The sequence below is a fragment of the Rhineura floridana genome, chromosome 4 (assembly GCF_030035675.1).
Source record: "Rhineura floridana isolate rRhiFlo1 chromosome 4, rRhiFlo1.hap2, whole genome shotgun sequence".
Classification (NCBI taxonomy): Eukaryota; Metazoa; Chordata; class Lepidosauria; order Squamata; family Rhineuridae; genus Rhineura; species Rhineura floridana.
In genome coordinates this window covers 77,297,951-77,318,048 of record NC_084483.1, presented here as the reverse complement: position 1 = coordinate 77,318,048, position 20,098 = coordinate 77,297,951, and the positions used below count along the sequence as shown (strand labels likewise).

At 43.2% G+C, this 20,098-nt stretch overlaps 1 long non-coding RNA gene across 2 annotated transcripts in view; it reads right to left on the bottom strand.

Moving 5' to 3' along the window:
• LOC133384364 (uncharacterized) overlaps positions 1-15,536 on the bottom strand; it is an 86,399-nt gene extending 70,863 nt beyond the window's left edge. For both annotated transcript variants that reach the window (XR_009762532.1, XR_009762531.1), the window contains exon 1: positions 15,475-15,536. This is a non-coding gene — a long non-coding RNA (uncharacterized LOC133384364). The remainder of the gene's footprint in view (positions 1-15,474) is intronic.
• Positions 15,537-20,098: the final 4,562 nt, after the last annotated feature.

Sequence of the window (20,098 nt, the reverse complement as noted above, 5' to 3'; positions counted from 1 at the left end):
TGGGACAGGGGAACCCTCTTCTATTATTGCTTATTAGCATTTGAAGTTGTCCTTTTTTCCTTTCCCCCCCCTTTACGATTGTAAATAACGGCAGTGACTTTCAAATTGGTCCAGGCTTTATGGTGAAGTATGTGTGCACCTCCAAACAACTATTTGTCTTTCAAAAACTGACAACTGACATGAAGCATCTTCCATCTCAAATGAGAATAGGCAGAAATTATTCATTGCAATTTGGGACTTAGTTACTACAAAGATTTCCTTCCTTTTCAAGTCACCTGTTTATGATGGTGTAGAGGAACCAATGAATTAGCTTTTCAACTGCAGTTATGGTGCTGAAGGAAAAGTATCTAATTCAGTTCAGTTTACTCGTACAGTACATGCTGATGCCTAAACATGAAAGGTATGTATATATCACGAGCCTGATTCCTTTGCAGCATTTAAGGTTTTGGGGAAGGGATAGAGAGAAACTGTCAATATCCTTCATTTTGCATCCTGATCCTTAAGTCAAAGGAGTGGTTGCTGCAATAATAATGATAATATGTAGCAATGGTAAGTTTTAAAGATCAAAAGGAAAACCAGCAAAGTACAACAGCTATGCTGTATTTATCTTTCATGGAATGCTGCTGTGCCTATTGTGGTGCAAGCTTCCATTTATTTCCAAAAGCAAAGAATAGGACAGGACTGCTCAAGACGTTGCTACATAAAGCAACAGTTGATTGAATGCTTAAGTTCATGCCACATGCACAAATTCAATGGTGATGGATAATAAAAGAAGATGAAGGAATGATTTCCAGATATGAAAGCTCTACCCAAACATTTCTCCATTAATTTAGCACTTAAAGGAGATGCGCATATGAAGTCAGACTTCCCCAACCTGTTGCCCTCTAAATGTTGGTGGACTATATCATTCCTGGCCCTTGGTCATGCTGGCTAGGGCTGATGGGAGTTGTCATCCAAACTGTTGTGAGGGCACTAGGTTTGAGCAGATTGATCTAACCCAACAGCTCTTTGAGGTCTCTAGCAGAGGTCTTTCCCATCTCTGGCAGCTAATTTACTACAATGAATTGAGCCTAGAACAGGGGTAGCACCCTCCAGATGTTGGCCAGCATGGCCAATGGTTAGGGATGATGGTCCTGGAGTCCAATAATCGAGAGCACTGGTTACCCTTAGCCTAGAAATTTAAGCATTGAGAGTAGGTATATTATCACTGAGCTATAGGCCTTCCTAATGTTACTATTTGAAGTTCAAAGTTGTACTGCAGACACAATTCTTCTTAGGCTCAGATTTTGTTGTTTTATTAAATACACCTCATCCCCACAACTGTCATTTTGTTTTTGTTTTCCAGTAGGAACTATGTTTTAAGGCATTTCCATAAGGATGGAATCCTGGAAACTGTATTTGTAGGGGAGCATATTGTCTTTTAAGAAAACTTTCTGGCAATCTTCATTTCATTTCATTTTTCATTTTTATACCATCTTTCTACATTACTGCACTCGATGCAGTTTACAGCCCATAGAATTAACAAAATATACAACAAAAATCACATTGTTGTTCTCTCAGCAGAGAAGGATTTATGAGGGGAATAAATGCCAAATTTGCATGCTAGACATTAAAAAAAATGGCCTCTAGTGACAAAAAATAAGCAAACAATGACAACCAGAAGCCTGTGCAGTGTTTCCCCTCCTTTTTCCCTCAGGGGTGGATGGGGTAGGCTAGAACTTTACACTGTGATGAGTGAATTTTCCACTTGCACAGATGTTTGGAAGTGCTATCCTCTGCCAGCAGTTTTAGGTCTTAAGCATTCTACTCCCCTAGGATTCTATCACCTTCTAATCTTAGTTTGCTACATGTGTAATTCTGGCCTATGCCATTTGTGGAATTTGACCAGTAACAAAGGAACCAAAGAACATAAGAACAAAAGAAGAGCCCTACTAAATCAGACCAAAGGCCCATCTGGTCCAGCATCCTGTTTTCACAATAGCCAATCAGTAGCGGACAGTGTGGTGGGGCAGTGCTGCTCCCCTGGCCTTTCTTTGGCTGAGTTGCTGCTGCTTACTGGGATAGAGATTGATAGGGGCAAGGAAACTGAGAGGTCAGCGTGGCGCAAATGCACAGGCAGAGCCAATCCACACTCTTGCTGGTAAGTTTGCACCAGGCTGACCTCACTGCCACCTCACCCCTCACCCTTCCAGTATGCACCTGAGGGAGATCAGTTGAGTGGTGCAACCCCACAATGGTCTCTACTGCTGCTATGGGAAGCCCACAAGCAAGACCTATGCACAACACCACTCTCCCCACTTGTGATTCCCAGCAGTTCGTATTCAGAGACACCACCTCTGACACTGGGTTAGGGTTAGGGTTAGGAGAATTGCTAATGGCGATTGCCTTGTTTGGCCTTAATGCTCATCTTACACAGCCACATTTTCTGTTGCTGCATGTCCACAATAACAGTAAATAAGAACTTTGCAAGCTGCCTTATAGTGAGTCAGACCATTGGTCCACCTAGCGCAATATTGACTACACTGACCTGCTCTGGATCTCCAGGGTTTCAGACAGGGAATCTCTGCCAGCCCTACTGGAGATGCTGAAGACTGAACCTGAGACCTTCTACATGCAAAGCGGATGCACTGCCACAGAGCTATAGCCCTCCCCTATAGTTGCAGTCAGTGAAAATCAGAGCCAACAACCATTACCAGGTTACCCCAGATGCAGGGATGGTGGATGACCCAGCACTGAGGCATTTGTCCAGGGTGACAAAAGCTCTAAAGCAATGTTTGCAGTGCAGTTCTTCACTCCCCCGAAGTATAGATATTAGAAAATGTGCATAAAAGGCATACATTAGTGATAACATACCAAGATACATTATATTAGGAGAAATTGCTTGTAACAATGTGCATCTTAGCCAAAGTTGTGTAGAAAAATGTGAATGTTAGCAGAACTGTGCACCAAAATGCCAATGGATTTTCAGGTGGACTGACTTACAGGCTGATGCAGAAATGTGGCAAACTGTGCTGAAGATTGGAAAAATGAGACACTGAGAGAAAACAAAATTTGTTCATCCCTAGACTGAAAATAATATATGGCAAACATACCCTTATCATTCCTTATACATCCTTGTGAGGGAGGACTTTCCTCTGCTGTATGGCAAGCACTTTAGGGCCACAGTACAACCCAAGAATTAAATCAATGGGATTAAGCATCCCTATATGTTATATCTGTGATGGGTTGTGGTTTTTAAATCAGCTGTGTATTTTCCCCAGCTATTTTTGTTCCATTACATCATTTTACATTGTACCCCTCTTAGAATCACCCCCACATACAGCTACCTCCCCTGTAGCTTCAGCCTTTATAGCACCATCATTGCCTGAAACTATATAAAAACCCTTTGGCCTCAACCCAGAGAAGACCTAAATGCTGGAAAGTAAGGATAAATTAAAGTGACAGGGTCTCAGCAGTGGAAATTAGTGGAACTCTTCTAATTGCATGTCTAGTCTGAATGATGGGATACTTAATTCTTACACATCCCAGACAATTGCTTTATACCAACATGAGCTCTGGGAAAAAGGCAGATTCTGGAGACATATGGAGTGGTAGATGGAGTGGAAAAATAAATCAGCGGCTTAAACCACAATGGGAAAAAAGTTTTTATCCTCATTGTTATATATGTCTTATCGTTAATAACACTAATAAAACTCCTTCTGTCCAGTTTTACTGTAAAAACATATCATCAAATTATTATGTTGAAAAATTATGGTTCTGGACTGTATTTATTGTTCCTTTAATGGCGGGGGGGGTGAAGCTTTGGGTGAGGAGGTTATATTCCAGTGTAGTTAGCGGACAGATGCCTAAATATGAAGTCCCAAGAGGTAGAGCTCAAAAGAGCAGTGTATACTATTCCATGCTCTTATATGGACTTCAAATAAAAGGCCTCCAAACTAGCATGGGTTCTTATATCTATTTAACCTCTTGCCCCAAGAAGCAAAGAGCATCTGGTTAAGTGGAGAGTAAAAGCGCAGCTACTTTTCATTATCAAGGTTTACAGCCAGAATGTGCAAAAGCCAAAGCTGCCAAGCCTGGGTTAAATGCCTGTTGCCTTCACTGCCTGAGGCCATCTAGCGTGTTTAGAAATGATTAAGTACTGCAGCCTAGAAAGGACCTGTCCTGAGCGTTCATCTCTGACTTTCAGCAGAAAGGAGAGGCTGGCAATGACAGAGGCAGATGGATGAGTCTCATTAGTATGGTGAGGCAGCGAACCAGGCTGTCTTCACAGAGCTGTCTAAAAAGAGAGAGAGAGAGAGTACAAGAGCAAATTAAAATAGGAGCTGAGAAAGCCAATGAGCAAGTGTTTTAACTCTCTGGTACCTGGCATCTTCTGAAGCAGGTTATGTGTGCCTGCCTGGCTGGCTGCACGTTCTCTCAGCTTTAAGCTGATAAGGAAAGAGAGAGAGAGAGAGAGAGTCATGTTTCCCAATCTGTCTGTTTGTCTGTATTTGTTCATTTGATTACTAATAATAAAGCAAATGGCTGGGTGCTCACAGTGGTACATTTAGGTAAATTTACACTCTGGAGTAAATGGTTCTAAGGGGGGGAAGGCTCTTTAGAGAGAAACGAGCCCTGCTGTGTATGGCAAGGTGGACCTTCTGCTCATTCTGCTGAGTGGGGCCCTTGATTTCATCCCCAGAATCCTTCCACCCTGATAGCACCACTGAGTGCTCATCATGGACAGAAGCTTTAATAACTACATTCACAGAGAGAAAAAGAGGATTGGTCACATTTCTAAACGGCTGACTCCCAAACAGAATCTCAGCTATCAGCTGCATCAAGGGCTATGGGGAATTAGTACTTCCAGCTGTGATGCTGCTGCAATAAAGGAAACATTCATCAGTAGTAGCGCTATGTTCAAAAGTTGTCTCGCATTTTTTCCTGACTATTCTCCATCAATAAATGAGAAAAGCAGTGGCCGCTGGTGGCTCCACGTCAGTGGGAAAGTGGCATCTACTCCAGGTTTTAGTCTGAACTTTCAAGGAGCTGTCCAAGGTGCTTCAGCTCCTTGAAAGTTTGGAGTAAAACCCAGAGTGGATTTCACTGCCCCACTGACATGGAGCCACTAGCTGCCCCTGAAGAAACGAATTTGTATTTGCCATTGATCAAAGGCAGGGGGACGTTTTGGTCAAATTCTAATGAGTGGGGTGCAACGTGTGTTGTGCCTACCTTACTTTTGAGGTGGTAGAGAGGTGTTTGTGGATGTCTTGTCTTTCATTCTACAAATCATCTCTCTGCTGATCTGCACTCTTACAAGCCTTTCTAGATACCCAATTTATAGACAAGCCTAACGAAAGACATAATGGGCTGTTAAAGAAAGATGGGCTGGGAAGGTTGCAGAGCACTCAGAGATGACTGGACAACTAACAAGGGCACTCATTCACAGACACCTGTCAGCCACTTTTTAAGTAGTGTTAAGACTAAACAGTGCTAAAATGAAATTATAAAAGAATTTCTTAACCATGCTGAAAAAGAGCCAGAAAAAACCCCACAGCCTATTTCATCATCATCATCGTGATTTATTGTATGCCACCTTTCCATAGTAATCTATGCTCAAGATAGTTTACAGCATGAAAAAGTTACATAATTCATGAAATTACAAAACAAAATTTAAATAGTCAAACAATAAGCCCCAACAAAAGCCTCTAAACACCCCTCAGTCAAGATGGTCTCTGACACCTTCAGGAAGGATTAGTTTTTATAGCTAGAATCACTCAGGGCCCCACCCTTCAAAGCCAGGTAGAAAACACGCCAGCAAAGCAGGGGTAGGGTCTTGCAGCAGTCACAGCCAAGATGGCTCTCATGGAGCAAAGATTATTTAGAAATCTGAGAGCAGGATTTCACACAGTGCTAGTCTGGTGGGAATAAAATGACCAGGGGTGTAGTCGTCCAGGGTCTCAGGGGGGTCTTAGACCCTTTACTTTTTTGGGAGAAGGGCCCCACCAGTGTCCAGTGTCCTACAAGGTAATCAGCATGAAAGAAGAGTGTGTTAGCCACTGAGAAGAGTTTTCTAACTTGCTTCCTTGTCCTTTCCTGCTGACTGGAGCCAATCAGAGTGAAAGGAGGTGAGTCAGCCACTGAGAAGACTCTTTTCAGTAGGCAACACTCTCCCTTTTAATGCTTATTGGCTCCTAGGGATGCCTGTTATTGTGGGAGAAGATATGAAGAAGGATCTCATTCTCAACCCAGCAGCAAAAGAAAAAAGGGGGAAGGGGATGCAGCTGTGACTATCAAGAAGACACCCTGCACTTCTGAATTTGCCACTACATTACTGCAAATGACACAGAAATGCAGTCTCCTCATAGTGTCCCAATCACATTAGCCTCTTATGCCTAATGTGGTTTTGTTCAGTAGAAAGTAAGCTTATGGTATGGCTCAGAGACATCCTGTGAGGATTAAAACTGCATAAAGGGGCCGGGGCAAACCTACGTGCCCCACCACAGTGGCCCCATGTACAGGAACTCCTCTCAGATCTCTGCCCACTGTATGTTCAAAAGAACATGTGTAGAAGCTCCCTTCAGACAACATGAAGATCTGAGAGAAGCCTGTTCACTGGGACATTTGAGCTGGTCTTGCATGTGCACCCCACACCTCGACCCAATTTTAACCCTTAAGAACATAGGAAGAGCTTGCTGGATCAGGCCAATGGCCCATCTAGTCGAGCATCCCGTTCTAACAGTGGGCAACCAGATGCCTGTAGGGAAACATGCAAGCAGGACCTGAGCCTCTTGCGGTTTCCGGCAACTGGTATTTAGAAGCACACAGCCACTGCCTATACAGGCAGAGCATATCTGTTGTGGCTAGTTGCCTTGCATAGCCTTATCCTCCATAAATTTGACTAATCCTCTTTTAAAGCCATCCATGTTGGTGGCCATCACTACCTCCTCTGGGAGTAAGTTTTCATAGCTTCACCATGTACTGTGTGATGCAGTACTTTCTTTTATGTGTCCTGAATCTTCCAACATTCAGCTTCACTGGATGTCCACAAGTTCTAGTGTTATGAGAGCGGGAGAAAGGCTTCACTCTCTCTATGCAATGTATAATTTTATAAACTTCTGTCATATCACCTCTTACTTATCTTTTCTCTAAACAAAAAAGCCCCAAGTGCTGCGACTTTTCCTTATGGGGTAGTTGCTCCATCCCCATGATCATCTTGATTGTTCTTTTTTGAACCTTCTCCAACTCTACAATATCCTTTCTGAGGTGAGCCAACCAGAATTGTATGCAGTTTTCCAAATGCAGTTGCAACATAGATTTCTATAGTGGCAGTATGATATTGGCAGTTTTATTTTCAGTTACTTTCCTAATGATCCCTAGTATGGAATTCACCTATTTCACAGCTGTTGCACACTGGGTCAATGTTTTCATTGAGCTATCCACTATGACCTGAAGGTCTTGTTCATGGTCAGTCACTGCCAGTTCAGACGTAATGAGCGTTGATGTGAAGGGAAGAATTTTTGCATTGATATGCATCGCTATACTTGCTTACAGTAAATTTCATTTGCCATTTAACTGCCCATTCACTCCATTTGGAGAGATCCAAATCCATACAGGCCTAGGGGCAGATATAACTTTATAGACAATGGTACCAGGTTTTAGGAATTGTGAAGCTAAGGGAACACAGACCTAGAAGAACGGTGGTTGAAAAAAAAGGTGCAAAATATGCAATGGAGTGAGAAAAAGAAATCTGAGGAAAGGGTAGATGGTGGTGGTGAAGAGGAAGGCTGAAGAAAATTGCAGAGGAGAAAAAGAAAGAGGCTAATGAAGGACATAGTGTTGAAGAAGCTTCATATCCCTGAAGGTTAGGAGGTTGTCTGCTATGGGAATAATAATAATAATAAATTTTATTTCTAAGTCGCCTATCTGGCCGTATGAAACGGCCACTCTAGGCGACGTACAAAAGAATAAAATAACATATAAATACAAATGAACAGCAACTCTACATAATCAAAACCCACCCACATCTTTACAGAATAAAATGAGATTACCCAAAAGTCCCATAGGCCCGCCGAAACAGCCAGGTTTTCAATTCTCGGCGGAAACCTGCCAGGGAGGAGGCATGGCGGATGTCATAGGGCAGAGAATTCCAGAGGGTGGGGGCCACAATCGAAAATGCCCTCTCTCTGGTCCACACCAGCCTAGCTGTTTTAACTGGCGGGACCGAGAGAAGGTCTTGAAAGGCTGATCTCGTCAGGCTGCATATTTGATGATGCTGGAGGCGCTCCTTTAGATAAACTGGACTGAAACCGTGTAGGGCTTTAAAGGTTAATACCAACATCTTGAATTGGGCCCGGTAAACAACTGGTAACCAGTGCAGATCTTCTAGCACTGGAGTGATATGATCACGGCGGCGGCTGTTCTTAATCAAACGTGCCGCCGCATTCTGAACCAGCTGTAGTTTCCGGACCGTCTTCAAGGGTAACCTAACGTAGAGCGCATTACAGTAGTCTAAGCGAGAGGAGACCAGGGCATGTACCACCCGTGGGAGCAGATGGACAGGAAGGTAGGGTCGCAACCTCTGTATCAGATGTAATTGATACCAAGCTGCCCGGCTCGCTGCCAAAACCTGAGCCTCCATGGACAGCTGGGAGTCAAGAATGACCCTGAGGCTGCAAACTTACCCCATTCAACACCAGGTCAATATCTCCCAACCTTCTCTTGTCTCCCACAAGCAGTACCTCGGTCTTGTCGGGGTTCAGTCTCAGCCTATTGCCTCCCATCCATTCACTTACGGACTCCAGGCACTTGGAAATGGTATCCACAGCCAACTCTGGTGAGGACTTAAATGAGAGATAGAGGTGAGTGTCATCCGCATATTGGTGGCACTGCAACCCAAATCTCCTGATGATGGCCCCCAGCGGCTTTACATAGATGTTAAATAGCATGGGAGAGAGGATAGAACCCTGTGGCACACCACAATTGAGAGGCCAAGGGTCTGAAACCTCATCTCCCAATGCCACCCGTTGGTGCCTGTACGAGAGATAGGAACGGAACCACCGTAAAACCAGTGCCCCCTATTCCCATCCCCTCCAGGCGATCCAAGAAGATACCGTGGTCAACGGTATCGAAAGCCGCTGAGAGATCCAGGAGGACGAGGAATGCATGTTCTCCCCTATCCAACGCCCTCCTCAAATCATCCACCAGAGCAACCAAGGCTGTTTCAGTTCCATGTCCAGTCCTGAAACCGGATTGGAATGGATCTAAATAATCTGCTTCATCCAAGTGTGTCTGTAACTGTGTGGCCACCACTCGCTCAATCACCTTGCCCAAAAATGGTAGATTAGAGACTGGGCGAAAGTTGTTCAACTCTTGGGGATCCAAGGAGGACTTTTTCAGAATGGGCTTTATTACCGCCTCCTTAAGGGCTAATGGCATTGCACCCTCTTCCAAGGAAGCATTTACCACTGCCTTGATCCCTTCACTCAGTCTCTCTTTGCAGCCCATAATGAGCTACGTAGGGCAAGGGTCAAACAGACAGGTGGTCGGCCTCACAGTAGAGAGCACCTTGTCCACTTCCTCAGAGGGAAGAGGCTGAAACCAATCCCACCGGACCGGGATGCAACTGGCCGACTCTGGCCCACTTCCTGTATCCACGGCGTATGGAATCGTGTTCTTCAGGTGCTCAATTTTATCAGCAAAGTGTTTGGCAAATGTGTCACAGGAGGCTTTAGAATGTTCCAAGGGTTCCTGCGCAACCGGACCAACCAGGCTTCGGACCACTTGGAACAACCTCCTGGGACAACACTCTGTGGATGCAATAGAGGCAGCAAAGAAATCCCTCTTTGTTGCCACTTGGTAGGCAGCTATTGCTGCTCTAACCAGTGTCTGATCGTCTTCGGAGCGAGATTTCCGCCACCGGCGCTCTAGTCGTCTCACCTCCTGCCTCAGACCCCGTAAGCGTGGTGTATACCAGGGCACAATCTGAGTTCTATTCAGGGGGAGAGGACGTTTCGGAGCCACCTGGTCTATTGCCCTGGTGATCTCCCTATTCCACTCTGTCACCAGGGTTTCGACAGGGCGACTTCTGATGGCTCCAGATCTCCCAGCGCATTCAGGAATCCCTTTGGCTCCATCAGGCGTCTGGGATGGACCATCCTAATAGGTCCCTTTCCCCTGCGGAGGGTGTGCGGCAATGAGAGGTCCATGTTCACCAGATAGTGATCTGACCATGACACGGGGTTCGAAGAAACAGCCTCCATTTTCAGAGCACCTTCTCCCCCTCCCAAGACAAACACAAGGTCAAGAGCATGACCGGCTACATGGGTGAGCCCAAAATTACTAAGGTGCAGTTCCCAGGAAGTCATGGTTTCCATGAAATCCCGAGGAGCTCCTATGAGAGCTGCCTCGGCATGCAGGTTAAAGTCCCCCAAAACCAAAAGGTTGGGGGAGAGAACCCGCACGCCTGAGACAACCTCGAGCACCTCGGTCAGGGAGGCAGCTGTGCAGCGGGGTGGGCGGTACACAAGCAGAATCCCTAGACTGCCCTTAGTGCCCAACCTCCAGTACATGCAGTCAACAAACTTGGTCTCATGGAGAGGAAGTCTGGCAAAACTCAAGGACCTCCGGTAGATGACTGCCACTCCCCCTCCCCGCCTACCAATCCTCGGGAAGAGATAGACAGGCTAAGAGATAATAGCTAAAGGAAGTGGGACATTGCAAATGTGGGGAGGGGCAGAGACCTTGAGTGACAGAAAGCGGAAGTAAGGAAAAATTAAGGTTGAGGACAATAAGAATCTAGAAGGGGAAAAAGTGGAAGAGATTTTCATTGTTGATTTGAACCATCCAACGAATACCTTTGCTGCAGGTTTCTAGGCATGAGATAGAGGAGGAAATTGTTCACTCTGCTTTTCACAGCAGACCAACCTGATTCAACATACTTGAACTTGCTTGTGGATTGGAAGGCAACTTTCAGTCAAGTTATGCACTTCTTCAGATTTTGCAATGCAACTGCAGTCCCAAAACGTTTGCACAAAAATAGTATTTTATGTTAAAAACCATACTTTAGGGGAAAATAGCATGAAAAGCACTGAAAAATATGTAATTTATTGGAAGAGTGTATAATCTGCATGCAATTTACATACAGATTTTTCACGTGTTCTTTCAGTAAAAAAAAATGGGACAAACATGCCTATGATTGAGTGCCAATGACCCTGACACAGAATAGACTTAAGCTGTTCCTATTCCTATGGGTCTTCCTACATGTGAAAACAAATAAGTACCCAATGAACTTAATCCAATTAAAATCAACAGGATTTGGAAATTCTGGACTTCTGAAGATGAACTAATATTAGGATTTCTCTCTCTCTCATTGATCTCTGAAAATTATTGGTACAGTTTTCAAAACTGGATGTGGAATTTTAAAGGGCTTCTTTATGTTGTCCATGGACTATGTGTGTATGTCTAATTCTCGGGGGGGGGAAAGCCCCTCTTGAATTCAGAAGTACAACAAGAACTACAGATATTCATAACTTCTGAAAAGCAGGTTGTTAATGGCCATGTATTTTACCTCTTAAGTGCGATGTTTTCTTTCCCTTCAGTTTTCTTAGATACCAAAGCCATAAAAGGAACTAAATATATACAGTATATGCCAAATGCATAAATGATAGATCACACAATGGTCAGGTTCCTTAGGCCGGGCCCCTGTGTCCATGTGGTATTTCCCTCACACATGTTGAACATGAAATTCAGATTAAAAAATGAGCCTATGGGCGGCTTTACACATCATAGGTTCTTTAAAGATGTACACTAAATATGTTTTAAGCACACACCTAAAAAGTATAAATGTGTGACTATGAAAGCATATGTTTACGAACATGTATCATCCATATCCTTGTCATGGGACATGACCAGTATTAGCTGGCAGCTGTATACACAATCTGCATAATGTGTGAAATAGCCTTATGTGTTTGTCTACTTCACAACAGGAAAGAAAGTGCTTGTGATAAAGACTTGCATTCAGACCAGCACTGATTCATCTTTTCTAAGCTACACAAAAAATGAAGGGAAATAGTTGGCTGTGAAAAATGAGCATAACAAGTGGGACTTGCAATAAAACGTTGCACTGTGGATCGCTCCCCTTTTAGATTCCAGCCCCTCTATTCCTCCTACTTCTGTTATTGGTCACCCTCTCCAAAGCAGTCAAGCAGCATTCTGTGGCCATTTTCAATGCCTGACTCAGACCAGAAGCTGCTTGACACGTCCTCAAATGAAGACCCTGATGCCATGAAATCTGAAGACCTTATGGAGCTACCTCAGACACCTCCAACATAAGAACACAAGAAGAGCCTGCTGGATCAGTCCAATGATCAAGATATCTTTCTGCAATAGTTAATGATTTTTATTTACGTTTGTATATGATTTTATTGTGTGCGCATATGTGTAAATGACTGATGGTTTTTTTAAAAAATGAATAGCAGTATATATCATTCATTGACGATCACTCATGGCCGAGTAAGATTGTCTTCCAATATAAGGTCTTTAACAGTGGGTCCGTAAGTGACTGTGGAGGCCATTTCTGGATCCACACAGCCTCTCACAGTGAGGACATAGGTTTCCAGATGGAAGGTGGTCGGGATGAGGATTTGTTTGACATGACTTCCGCTTAGCTTGTTTGTCTCATTCGCCCTGTATTCGTGCTTCTTCAAAGTCCACAGCACCTTTGATAATAGCCGACCTCCATTTGGGACGTTCATGGGCCAAGACTTCCCAGTTGTCGATGTTCATGTTACATTTTTTTAGATTTGCTTTAGGAACATCTTTAAACCTCTTTTGCTGTTCACCAGTGTTCCATTTTCCATCCTTAGTTGGGAGTAAAGCAGCTGCTTTGGAAGACGGTGATTAGGCATTTGAACAACATGGCTGGTCCAGTGAAGTTGATGTTCAAGGATAATGAAGCCTCACTCACTGCGTAGCTGATGAGTGGGGCCTAGTTGCAGTCGGAGGCAAAGCTGCTGCCTCCATCTTCTGTTGGGGCAAAGTTGCGTGTCGTGTCTATTACGCACGTGTGATGTGCAGCGTGAAGGGGCGGGGTTGGGCCTATTTAAGCCCACCCTCCCCTTCCTACCCCCTCTTTGCTTGCACGACGCCCACCCTGCCCTCCGTCTTTCATGGTGTGCCTAGGGGTTGGTTCGGGGCCGAGTAGAAATTTTTATCCTGCCCACCCTCATTGGCGGGCAGGTTTTTTGCCTGCTCCACACTATGGGAGTGGGAGGGGATCGGGTTAGGGGGTGTTGTGATCAATAGGTGGTTTTGGCTAATTTGGCTAATTTGCTTTGGAGGTTAATGCCCTACCGGGCAGATCATTTTAGCACTGGTGCGGGAAGGTGCGGGAAGGGAAATAGGTAAGGACAGCTAGGTGGCCCCCTTAGGCACCTTTGGAGGTTTGGCGGTTTCGGAGGCTTGTCTGTCAGAGCTTTCCGGCTTGAGGGCAGGATATGGGCCGCCTCTGGGGCCAACTTATCTCATCTACCCACAGGTTATCCGGCCCCAGGTGGGGATGACGTAGGAAGCCCCCCCTACTCACCTACAAGGTGTGGCCTGGGTAAAGGTAAGCACATGGGCTTGCTCTTCCTCCGGCAGGGGCTGGTCGCCCGAGAGCTGTATGGCAAGATACTTGCTTATAGACAGTTCCCGCACCTAGGTTTTCCTTCTGCAGGTCACTTTAAATTGGGTTTTGTTTAATGTAATTTAATAAAGTGGCCCTTGTTCAACCCAAGCTGACATCTCTGTGTTTTATTTCGCCCCTCGACTGCAAATTGTTTCAACACTGGTAGTCTTTGCTTCTTCCAAAATGCTAACATTAGTTCGTCTGTCTTCCCAAGTAATTTGCAGAATTTTCCAGAGGCAGCATTGGTGGAATCTTTCAAGAAGTTGGGAGTGGCATTATATATATATATATATATATACATACACACATATTATGAAATGTGGTTTATTTATTTACACACATTCCAACCTGAAGGATGGAGGGGTTCAAGGCATCAGCAGTCCAATATCCAGTTTTCTCATCCACTGATGAGATGCACCCCAAATGCCATGGTGCAGAGACCCAGCCTCTCTGCCTGCCTCCAGTTCCCAGCAATTCCTTGACACAACTCAAAACACAAGCCTCTCCTAGGAGCCAGGACGGGGGGTGCTCTCCTGAAGAGTTTCAATGACAAAAGGGTCTTCCTGGCCCATTCACCAGTTGCTGGGCAACTGATAGAGCCATTATCCTACCTGGCCACTCTATTAGCTTAACAAAAGAGACTCATCTGACCAGCAGAGTGAGTTCCTCATTCCAAGGCACAGGATTCCGAATCAGAGGCTGGAAAGGGGACCCACAGGTATCATCCATTCCAACCCCATACTCATAACACTACCCCCTTCCCTGAAAAGGTCTGTCCCAGGCCTGCAAACAAACAACAGAATAATGGCTTTCCTTACAAAGAAATAAGAGGTACAGGTTAGTAAGACATTGAAATATACATCATTAAAAGCATAGTCATAGAAATACAGTTGCATTCCCACACAAGTACAAAAACAATCCATTCCTTTACAGCAAGTTTTCAAATAACTGTCTTAAAAAATGAGTCCAGCATCCTGTTCTCAGAGTGGCCAACCAAACCTTATGAGAAGCCCAAAGGCAGGACCTGAGTGCAAGAGCACTCTCCTCACCCCATGATTCCCAGCAACAGGTATTCAGTGGCATTCTGCTTTGGACAGTTCTGGGTGCTGATCTCACAGAGCTACAAGTCCCAGCACCCTGAACAAACCATAGTGGCCAGGATTCTCCATGACTGCTAAAGTGATATAACAGTGATTTAAACGTATAGTGTACCGTTGTACCATTTCCCCCTCATATAAAAATACCCTTAGAGTAATTACATAATTGTTGTGGGCAAAATCTCAAAATTGGGGTTGTTGAGGAATGCAGATTTTTCTTTCAAAATCCTTGTAAATTTTACATTCTATTCCCTTACTATAATTCTTGCATATTTATTGTTCCACAGAGAGCAGGGAACATTAGAACAGGCACTTAGGACAATTCTACAGAAATCACAATCTGTTTAAAAGCAGCTTGTGAAATCAAAAGGTCAAAATATGATCGGCATTCAGTGTGCTGAGTATACTTTGCCTGGTTTTAGTTCAGAGGTTTATTTGCACTTTCTATAGTCCATAATTAATTATTTATGTAATCATATTAAAGAATTTATTCTCTATCACAGTTTCTGCAAGTTCAGTTAATGTAGTTTTATATTACTTTTTTTTGTCCTCATGTAAAATACACAGTGACAAGTCATTTAACTAAATGTAACATGTCAGAAAATGGTTCACACAAAGGAAATAATATTATGCAGTATAAACTCCCATTAACTAGTAATGTGGTTGACATTGATTGAAGGTGATTAAGTGTACTGCACTTTTCCCACTGAAGTTTGTTAAAATAAATACCTGTACATAAGAGGAAAGTTGGTGTCTTCTCATTTTGCAAATGGATTCTATGAATCTGATTTCTTTCTCCCATTAAGTTAAAGATTAACAGATATATTAGGCAAACACAGACAGGCAGGTAAAGAGATAATAGTCAATGAGGCAATTTCACTTTCCCTACTGAAAAAGGTTATTTACCTGGAGATGAAAGTTCATGATCAGTTGCACATATATATAATTACATTTGATTATTAGGCCTATTGTCATTTTCATTTCCCCCCCTGAGGTCAGCTTAATAGTGTATTTCCCAACCTCTGTCCATGAACATTTTCAAAGTCATTTCATAATGGTTGCAAATTATTTTATTGGGATTCCAGCTATTCCTCATGTCCCTCAAAGATGAAATACTAGATTAAAGAAAAATGTAGGATGGATTGTGGCTCTGATGTAGTAGTAGTAGTAGCAGCAGTAACAATAACAATAATGTACTCCGTTGACCATTGTAGTCTGCTTATATAATTTATGTTCCAATCCTATACACATATACCTGAGACTAAACCTGTTTGAAGACAATGGGACTTCTCCATAGACACTAAGTAGAACTGCACTGTTAAAAACTGCACACTGTTTTAGAGGCCAGGATGGCAATTTCCTCCAGATTAACGTGGTTTTCAGCTTTGGGTATATTCATGTAGGAACAGCTCATCTCTCTGTATCTGATTAACTGCCACCACTGTTGAAATGCATTCTAGTTCTACATCTGAAGTTCATTTGCAGTTGTATTTATGCCGCCTATTTCTCAAACTGAAGACCACTGTTTGAGCCCTCTCTGCTTCACTCTGCATCGCTAAAGCCTTTATTGTGTCGTATGCTGTTTTCATTGTGTTTGTTTATTTAAAACATTTTTATCCCACTCTTCAGCCCACAAAAGTCTTTCAGTGCAATATACAAATATCAATAATAAGGCAGTCCCTCAGGTTTGCTATCTAAAAAGCATAGCACAAAAGGAAAAGGGATTGGGAGGAAAGAGAAAAAAAGGCAAAAGTACAAGAGACAAGAAATAATCACATTCACTCATCAGAAGTGTAACTTCTAGAGACCCTGGGGAAGGAGCTGAACCTGCAAATACAACACACTCCAGCCACACATACTAACAACATTTTACTGAGGCATCTCCAGAGGCAAAATAAGGGACAGCAATTTACCAGGAACAATTCAAAACGTGACTAAAAGCTGGCAACTTTAATTCTGAGCAAAAAGCAGCCATTGGCATCCCCTCTTTGGCAATCACCACCCATTGTGTATCAATATGAGATTAGCCAGTCACCCTTCTTGGGGGTGACGAGAATTTTTTTGTGGGGCTGGGGGGGGAGCGGTTCTCATGATTGGCTTTTGGGGTGCACTTTTTTCACCTATTCCATACTGTTGAAATGGGGTGTGGGGATAATTTATTTATTCATTGAATTTAGAAAGAATTATAAACTGCTTAATAAAAAAGCAACAACTGCTAAGCGGTGGATATGAAACAATATACAATAATGATCAATAAAAAACAGATAAAATCAGCAAAATATTTTTTTTAAAAGTATACATGATTAATTATGTGTCTGGATAGACTTACAGAATGAAAAAAAGTTTTTATCAGGCAACTAAAACAGTATAGCAATGCCTAATATTCATAGGCATTATTCACTAATAGGCAAAAAAATCCTTGTGGTTTAAGAACAGATATTTATAGCCAACAGATCTTTATATCAAACTTTAAAAAGCCAACAGATATTTCTATCAAACTTTAAAAAGCAGGGAAATTGGGCAGCTATAGTGAGTGCACCAGGGGAGCAGGAGCCCTGACCTCCTCTCTGAGGTATTGTACTGCCCTACAAATTTGTCAAAATGCAAACACAATATGGGTTGGTCTTTCACAGTCCAATCCACTTCCTGTGTAGCTTGGAAGAATTTGGTAACATGTGCCTCTGAGCATTTGGTAAGTGGTGGCAACATGTGCAATCAGGACTGCATCTCCAAGGATGGAGAATTATATTTTTTGTATTTTGTTCGTGTTCTTCTTACCATACCATAATTGTTTTATTTGTTTACCAATATGCCATTACAAACATAGATCATTCAAAGCTGAGACACAAATTTAGCTCTTAAATTCCTAGCTGCCATGGCAAATAAAGAAACAAGCAATGAGATATACATTTCTTTGTCCGATGACAAAAAACACACAAACTCACTTTTTCCTACGACTAAATTCAGACAAATATTTCTCACAAGGATCTTTATATAAAGGTCCCTGGGTAACATAATAAACGACATCCTCTATAGCTGTTTTACAAAACACACAAAACTGGTGTTCTAACAGAAGTTTTTTATAACAACCATCAAGAAAGGAAGAGGGCATGACATTAAACCTTAACTCAGTAAAAGCAATTCTTCTTGCTTTGCTTCTTTCCTGTATTACTGCTGTTTCTACAGAGAATCTATCCTAGAAAATTATATTTCTTTCCTTATTCATTTTAGAAACCTGTGTCAAATTAATTTTCATTAATTTCAAAGCCTTTTTATTGGTCAATGTCAGCCATTTTTAAGTGTAAATTGTGCAAAGTGTTGCTGTACTTTACATGTTCACAGAAATAGAAGCAAATGATTGCCTATAGGAAACTTCACTAAGATTGCAAAGTAAATCAAACATATTTAAAGTGACCATCTGAACTATATCAACTGTTTTAATATTGTTGCTTCCTCCCTGCTAAAACAAGATCAACAGCACATGTCTTGCTTCTATTATTTGGGCTGATTGCAGGTGTTGCCACCACTCACCATATGCTCAGAGGTACATGTGAACAAATTCTTCCAAGCAGCGCAGGAAGTGGATTGGACTGTGAAAGATCAACCCAAATTGTGTTTGCATTTTGACAAATTTGTAGGGCAGTCCAATATCTCAGAAAGGAGGTAAACTGACCTGCTCCCCTGGTGCATTCACTATAGATGCCCAATTTCCCTGCTTTTAAAAGTTTGATAGAAATATCTGTTGGCTAAAGGTACATTCTTAAATAGCATGATTTGTTTTGCCTATTAGTGAATTTCTCTGTTTTTTAATCCAGGAGGTAAGAAATGGGATCCTGTGTGAGTTTGCTGAGAATGGATTGATCATTTGCATGCTTATTGAGCTCAATGGGATTTACTTCCCTGCGATCTTGTTTAGGATAGGAGAAACTGACCATGGGGGATGTGGAGGGGAGGATCAGAAAGGGCAGGGAGAGGGGAGGAGGGCAGTTTTGATCATTTGCACACTTATTAAGTTCAGTGGCATTTACTCACATGCAATCATGCTTAGGATAGGTGAAACTGAGCACAGGAGAAGAGGGAGGGAGGGCTGGAGTGGACAGGAGAGGAGGAAAAAGGAAGAGGGGAGGGGAGGAAGAATGGAGGAGGAGGGAAGAGTAGAGGGGAATGAGGGGAGAGGAAGGGGAAGCAGAGAGAGGGAAGAAGAGGAGACAGGGAGATGGGGAGGGGAAAGGCAGGTCTGATCATTTGCATGCTTATTGAGTTAAATGGGATTTAATCATGGTTAGGATAGGTAAAACTGACCATGGGGGAGGGGGAGAGAGGGGAGGGGAGAGGAGAGGAGAGGGAAGGAGAAGGAGGGGGAGGGGATTGGAAGGGGAGTGGTGGGAGGGTAAGGGAGGGGGAAGAGGGAGGGGATAGGAGGGAGGAGGAGGGGAGGGCAGGTTTGAACATCTGCATGCTTTTTGAGTGCAGTGGGATTTACTCCTGTATAATCATGCTTAGGATAGGTGAAACTGACCTGGGAGAGGGCAGGGAGGAAGTAGGATGTGCAAGGGGGAGAGAAGGGAAGGAAAGGTATGGGTAGGGAGGAAGGTGGAGGGGAGAGGGAGGGGGAGGGGAGGGGGAGGGGAGGAGATTGGCAGAGGGGAAGCCCCTTTCCTTTCCAAAAGGAAAATATTGTGAACAGTATCATTCTTTTCCAGGGTTTCCCCCACCTTTTTATTCTACAGCAGACACATGTAGTCTCCCACACAAATTTAAACCAAAGCTGTCCCTGGCCACATCCACATCAGACCTTTATTTCACTTTAGACTGTCATGGCTTCTCCCAAAGAATCCTTGGAAGTGTAGTTAGTGAAGGGTGCTGAGAGTTGCTAGGAGATGCCCTATTCCCCTCACAGAGCTACAATCCCCAGAAGAGGGGCTGACTGTTAAACCATTCTGGCCACTGGAGCTGTTAGTGATTCCAATGTATATCTGTCTCTTTCAGCCCCTGATGAAGGCTATATAAGATTAGCCTAAACGCGCTGGGCTTTTTTTACAATTTTAATTTACATAAATGGAATAAAACTGTGACTTTTTACTTACGCCTTTTCATCATTCTGGGCTACCCCCCTCCATTCAACTGTTTCATTGAATGACATCCACTCTCTACCTACCTCTTTTAGAACATTGACCATTGGTTCTTACTGAGTACTCCTGTGCTTATCATTGACTGCAATGTTACATTTCTTTAATTAAAAATCAGCCAGGCATTTTTTTAAACTTTTAAACTGCAGAAGATGAAGGTCAGAGTATGGCGCAAGGTCAGTAATAGGATTACAGCTAGTCTTTGAATATGGCTGATTTTTAAT